Source organism: Zea mays, chromosome 3 (genome assembly GCF_902167145.1).
Source record: "Zea mays cultivar B73 chromosome 3, Zm-B73-REFERENCE-NAM-5.0, whole genome shotgun sequence".
Classification (NCBI taxonomy): domain Eukaryota; kingdom Viridiplantae; phylum Streptophyta; class Magnoliopsida; order Poales; family Poaceae; genus Zea; species Zea mays.
In genome coordinates, this window is record NC_050098.1 from 119,967,539 (window position 1) to 119,974,529 (window position 6,991).

The following is a 6,991-nucleotide window of genomic DNA, read 5'->3' on the forward strand; positions in this document are numbered from 1 at the left end:
AGAAAAAGGCCTACCGTTCTAAAGTTTCTCAAGAAGGTAGATAAGTTCCAGTGTACTTCAGAGGCTCAGGAAGCTCTAGACGCACTGAAGAAATTCCTGACAACACCACCAGTGCTAAAACCGCCGCGCCGAGCCACGCCGAGTCAACCGACTGAAGATCTGCTGTTATACATCTCTTGCACGACTCACGTGGTGAGCACCGCGTTAGTAGTCGAGCGAGCAGAAGAAGGACACGCGTACCCAGTGCAACATCCTGTCTATTTCATCAGTGAAGTCCTGGGTCCCTCGAAGAAGAAATACCCTCAAGTTCAGAAACTATTGTATGCAGTACTTCTAACTGCACGCAAGCTCCATCACTACTTCGACGATCACAAAGTCATAGTAGTCACTAGATTTCCAATAGGGGATATTCTCCACAATAAAGAAGCCATCAGAAGAATAGCCAAGTGGGCCTGTGAACTCGGAGCTCATGATATTGAGTTTCGACCTCGTACTGCAATCAAGACTCAAGCATTAGTTGACTTCGTATCAGAATGGACCGAGCAACAAGTGCTAGATAATCGGAAACTGCAGAAGTATGGCGAATGTATTTCGATGGCTCATTGAAGCTGCAGGGGGCAGGTGCAGGGATCCTCTTCATCGCACCTGGAGGTGAACAACTCAAATATGCTCTTCAATTGTTATTCTCAGTGTCCAATAATGCAGCAGAATACGAAGCTTTGATTCATGGACTGAACATTGCCATATCACTAGGCGTCAATAGACTGATGGTATATGGGGATTCTATGGTGGTCATAAGTCAGATAAAAAAAGAATGGGATTGCTCGAATGATTCCATAGGGAAATACTGCACTGCCGTCCAAAAGCTAGAAGACAAGTTTGAAGGGCTGGAATTTCATTATGTGGAGAGGGATCGCAACGTGGCCGCTGATGCATTGTCAAAGCTAGGATCCAGTCGGACTCAGGTCCCGCCTAGAGTCTTCGTCCAAGAAGTACTTCGCCCGAGCATCTCATTAGATCGGGCAGAAGAATGCAATATTCTGAGCCAACCAGAGTCAGATTCTGATGATTGGAGGGAGCCGATCATCAGATACATAAAGAATGAGGAGAAGCCGGATGACAAAAATGTAGCGGAGCGTATTGCAAGGCAGTCAACCCACTACACTCTCATTGAGGAAACACTATACAGAAGGGGCGCGACAGGAGTCCTCATGAAATGCATTCTTTCGGCTACTGGGAAGCAACTGCTGGATGAGGTCCATGCTGGGCAATGCGGGATACACGCAGCATCCAGGACTCTACTTGTGAAGGTCTTCAGGTCTGGTTTCTACTGGCCAACGGCAAAGAGTGATGCAGCCGAGTTAGTCCAGAGATGTGAGGCTTGTCAGTACTTATCAAAACAGCAGCATTTACCAGCATAGCAACTGCAGACCATACCTGTAACTTGGCCGTTCGCGTGCTGGGGACTGGATATGATTGGACCCTTCAAGAAGGCTCAAGGAGGATACACTCATGTACTGGTTGCTATCGATAAATTCACTAAGTGGATAGAGTTCAAGCCCATTGCCTCTCTAACTTCAGCTAAGGCAGTGGAATTCATACAAGACATAATATTCAGGTTCGGGATATCGAACAGCATCATAACCGACCTAGGATCCAATTTTACTAGCTCGGAGTTTTTTTATTTATGCGATCAAAAATGCATCCAGATCAAATATGCCTCGGTGGCGCACCCAAGAGCCAACGGACAGGTAGAAAGAGCCAACGGAATGATACTGGAAGCACTCAGAAAGAAAGTCTTCGACAAGAATGAAAAGTTCGCAGGAAAGTGGATCAGAGAGTTGTCGTATGTGGTCTGGAGCCTAAGAACTCAACCTAGCCGAGCTTTGCTTGGAAACACTCCCTTCTTCATGGGCTATTGTTCGGAGGCAGTGCTACCTGCTGATCTCAAGTTTGGGGTACCAAGATTGATCTTCGAAAACATAGCTGAAGCTGAAGCTACTAGGCTGGAGGATGTTGATATACTAGAAGAGGAACGGTTGAATACGGTGATTTAGTCAGCCCGGTACCAGCAAACTCTGAGGCGCTATCACGATAAGGCCATACGGCATCGATCCTTCGCAGTGGGAGATCTCGTCCTCCGCCGAATTCTAACGGGGGAGGGACGGCACAAATTGTCGCCACTATGGGAAGGGCCATTCATAGTAGCAGAAGTCACTCGGCCTGGATCATATCGTCTTACTCTAATGGACGGTACGGAAATTGGGAACTCATGGAATATAGAACATCTCAGGAACTTTTATCCCTAGCTAGATTTCAAAAGCTATTGGGACGACCTTGTATTATGTAAATTGGGAAATACATCATCAATAAAAAGACTTCATTCTCAAAGGCACTCAAACTGTTTACTGTCAACCTGCATGCTTACTCGGCTCAGGGTGACCACTATACCCTACTAACGGAGCAATCGACTTAAGTCGGCGACGACTTAAGGCGGTGTGACATGCTCACGCTTACTTAACTCAGGGTGACCACTATACCCTACTAACGGAGCAATCGACTTAAGTCGGCGACTACTTAAGGCGGTGTGACATGCTCACGCTTACTTAACTCAGGGTGACCACTATACCCTACTAACGGAGCAATCGACTTAAGTCGGCGACGACTTAAGGCGGTGTGACATGCTCACGCTTACTTAACTCAGGGTGACCACTATACCCTACTAATGGAGCAATCGACTTAAGTCAGCGACGACTTAAGGCGGTGTGACATGCTCACGCGTAACTCAGGGTGACCACTATACCCTACTAACAGAGCAGTCGGTTTAAGTCGGTAGTGACTTAAATCGGCACGACATGCTCACGTCTACTCGATCCAACACAAGCACGTTTGCGATTACTCATCTTAGGGCGATCTCTATGCCTCGCGAAATAAGAAGAAGTTTCAAAATCATCACACTGCACTTACTTCTGCAATTGTAACTACTGTTGGATTCTAACAACAGGAAAATAATAATGGCATTCAGTACTAAAAACACTTTCTGACATAATATTCGAGCACACTAACCACATACACAATGCATTCAGTGTTTCTACTTGGCAATGTTTTTCTCAGGAGCAACCGATGAAGAAGGCCGACTCGAAGAATCAGGAGCATCATTGACATCCGCAACTATGTCGTCAGGAACAATCACACCGGGTCTCCTCATCAGGATTCTCCCCGCGTGAATGGCTTTGTCCATAGCCTTGTCGCGCTGGGCCTTCAAAGTAGCGGAAGTGTCTTCAGCAGCCTTCATAGCCAGCCGAACAGCTTCTAGCTCCTGGACGACTGATCTTTTGGAAGCACGCAGATCCTTGATGACAGAATCTTTGCCTGACACCAATTGCCTAACACGAATGAGTTCATCCAGAGACTCTTGAAGCTTGTAACGATGATTATCCAAGTCTGCCATGGTAAAGCGATGGCTCCTCTCCAAGATAGTCAAAGAATTGCTGGTGTCACGATACAACTTGTCAAGGTTGTCACGAGAAGTTGCAAGGGCACGTCTTTCCTCCTGCAGACAAGAATCAGCTCTCAAACGTCAAGCAAGCAGTAAGAGCACAACAAAGAAAGTCAAAAATTCATTGGTCACCTTTTCAGAGTCAAGCTGAGCATCGAGAAAGGAATTCAACATGTTGGCATCATTCAGAGAAGCAGAAACCCGGGCCAAGTTGTAACACCTCAGGTGTTACCATGGCTAGGGCACATCTGAGCACTAATGTCTATGATCACATGTGGAAGAAACTTAAGGAGCAAAGTGTAAGAGCCTTGGAGGCTAGGTTTTAACCAAGAGATGTGAATGACCAAAAGCATTACCCTAGTTGTGTGCAATTATCACTTTGGACAAGGGGGGAGTGAACCCTATACCTCTCTTGAATCCTATCTTCTAAGCACCTTGGTTAAGGGGGAGAGTTTAAGCAAAGGTGCAAGTCATGACCAAACCTTTGGCACAAAGTTAAGTAACTTATTAACCTACAATTATAGAGAGGAAACATTGCTAAATGGCCCCTTAAGAAACCCCAAGTCCATTCCCTAAGTAGAGAAAGAGCTAGAGCTCTCTAATTCTCTCTAAGTCAAAAACTACACCTAATCTAAAGATCCACCGTGTTCACCTTGAAGATGGCACTAAAACCACCTAAGTTCTATACCAAAAATGTGGCATACCACCTAGGGCACCCCCTAGAAAAAGTTGAGCCCGAGACCTTGACGTTTGACATGCCTTGGCATCGTTTTTGTCGCGAGGTGGGAAGGGAGACACACCTGATTTGGCGTCCAAAGATCTCCCTACCTAGGGCATATCTGCCATGGCGACTCACGGATGAGAGACAACCCTAGGTGCCAGGAAAAGACTCGCGCCAGATTTTTGCCAAGATTCGCACGTTTGCGACTTGGGCGAGCTGTGGAACACGGGCAGAAGAAAACCTACACGTGTTCGACGCGCTCTGCGCACGCCAGAGCACGCCCGCGCCCAACCCCGCGCCACGCCGAGCCACGCCAGTGTTCCCCGTGTGCGCCCGCGCCTATAAAGCCCCCCCAGGTGTCGACCATACCCTTCCGCGCAAGCTCAACCTCACCGGAGCTCAAACTCACCGTCATTTGCCCGTGCACGGCGTGTCAGCGACCACCCGAGCCCCTGCCGCCGTAGACCGGCCAACCAAGCCCTTCCCAGCCCCGTCCGACCCTCGGAGAGGACTAAGCACACCTCGGTGAAGCTCCCCGAGCGAGGAATCGAATTCTGCTTCGCCGGAGAGGCCAGTCCACGGTCGCCGGACTCCCTCCGACCGCCGGCGAGCGTAGACCGGGTAAGCCACTGCGCCATTTTTCGATTCAAGGCACAGATAGCCTCTACATTACCCCGTGAAGCTCACCGTGCCAATGGATTGAACTAGATTGCCGTGAGTTGGCCGGCACACCCGCCGCCGACGAGGACACCCGCCTGCGCACGTGGATCGAGCGATTCCGGCCATCCCCGCCGTCGAGCCGTACATCGTTGTGACCGCCAGAGCCTCCCCGAGCCAACCCCGCCCCTCGCCGGACCTCTCTCGCCGCCGGTAAGCCGCGCCACCCTTTTCTTCTTGCGGGTACTGTTTAAACCTAGGGAAGGACCGCGGGGGAGAAGAAAAGAAGCGTGGGGGGTTTTGCGAAATGTCAGTGACTCAAATGAGTAGTAACGCGGGGGTATAACTGAGAGAGTTAGTTTGGAAATAACCCAGGGTCCTCGGTGTAAACTGTTTTTCCAGGAAACCTTTATTAAATCTGATTTAAAATTTGAACAGAACTTGAATAATTCATAACTTCTGTTTTATTCATCCAAATTTAGTCAAACAAATTTTGTCAGATCTTAATTAAAATAAACTACTTAGGAAAAATATAAAACCCCTATGTACTACAGAAAACTTTAGGGTTCTGATTTAATTATTGTTTTGGCCAAAAGCTAAATAATAGGAAAAAAAGAGTTGCACTATTTGACTAGGGTTAGAAAAATTTGGAGAAGTTTATGTCTACCTACTGACCTGTTTAAAAATGCTAAACCTCTCTGTCCACCCCATTAAGGTAGCTTTTGCCATTTATTTTACAATATGTTTAAGATAAAGAAAAATGAAAAAGGTGATTAAAATGATGAACCAGAGGGCACCCCTATTTTTGTTAGAGTACTTATTCAATGTAGTTCACTTGAAAAATCTATTATACCCTGGTTTAGTATAAAATAAGTAGGATCTTTTTTATTTTAGGAAAACAAGGAAAACTTAGAAAAACCCTACAAAAATAACCCCAAGGTGAAAACACCCCAACCCTTGGGATAATTAATGTTTTGTTATTAAGAACTTAGGAAAAATATAAAATCTGCTGTTTGACATTTTTCAAATAACAATGTAGTAGAAAGTGCCTTTTTGGCATTAAACTTTAGAAAATCATAACTAAATAACCATCCCTTAGCTTTCTGTGATCTTTGGCACAGAAGCTTATTATTACTGTTAGATGCTAACAAAAATAACCCTTAGGACAGAACCCACACCTAATTAAGAGATGTAGTGCAAAGTGGCCCATTTTACACAACTTTTGTTATTTTTGTATAAAGCATAGACTTTTTATTTTAAACCTCAATATCCTAGAACAGGCTATAATGACCAATGGCAACCCACTGTAATTTTTACAGAAGTTTTGGAAAAAGTTAAACCACTGTTGTAGTTCAAACCTACACTAGAAACCATAAATAGAAGATCAAGAAAGGGAAAAATGAATAATAGGAATTAGTGTCATCCTAAAACCCTTGATAATTTGTCCACTGAAATGTATAAAGGCAATACCAATTCACTATGCCTAGCCCTAACAAAACCCAAACCTAGAGTGATAAGCATAAACCACTAAAAGCCACGTATTACCCAGAAACACTAAGTTACTCATTAACTTAGTTTTTCTTCTCTTAACATAATGTTATTAAATCCTGCATAATCATGACATACATATTCATTTCATCTCGATAGACTGTAACCTAGCTGACGGAGAGTACGTCCTCGTGCCGGAGCAAGGTGCTGCTCAGGAGGTAGCCCCGGATCCAGCACGAGAGCCTGCACCAGAGGATCTGCCTGCCACTGCTTTGGAAGGCAAGCCCCGGTTTTATGCATAACCTGTTATTTATGCTATTTTACTACACTTATTGATTGTAGGATTGAATGTGCACTTAAGTGTAGGAGTTGCTTGAAACCCTAGTTGCATGAACTCAGGATTTCCTTTTGAGATGAATACTAGTATGCTAGGTCGAGTAGCTGCTTTATTAATTAGAATCTCGGTAGAAGTCGAGTGATTTTTCTAGCACTCGCGCGAGGTCAGGAAATTGGTTGTATCCACTTTCTTCTCATAATGATGCTGGGTTGTGGACAACAATCCATGGGGGTTGGTTGTCCACGGGATGAAAATTTGAATAAGGATTAAGGTGTGGTACCGTGTGTCA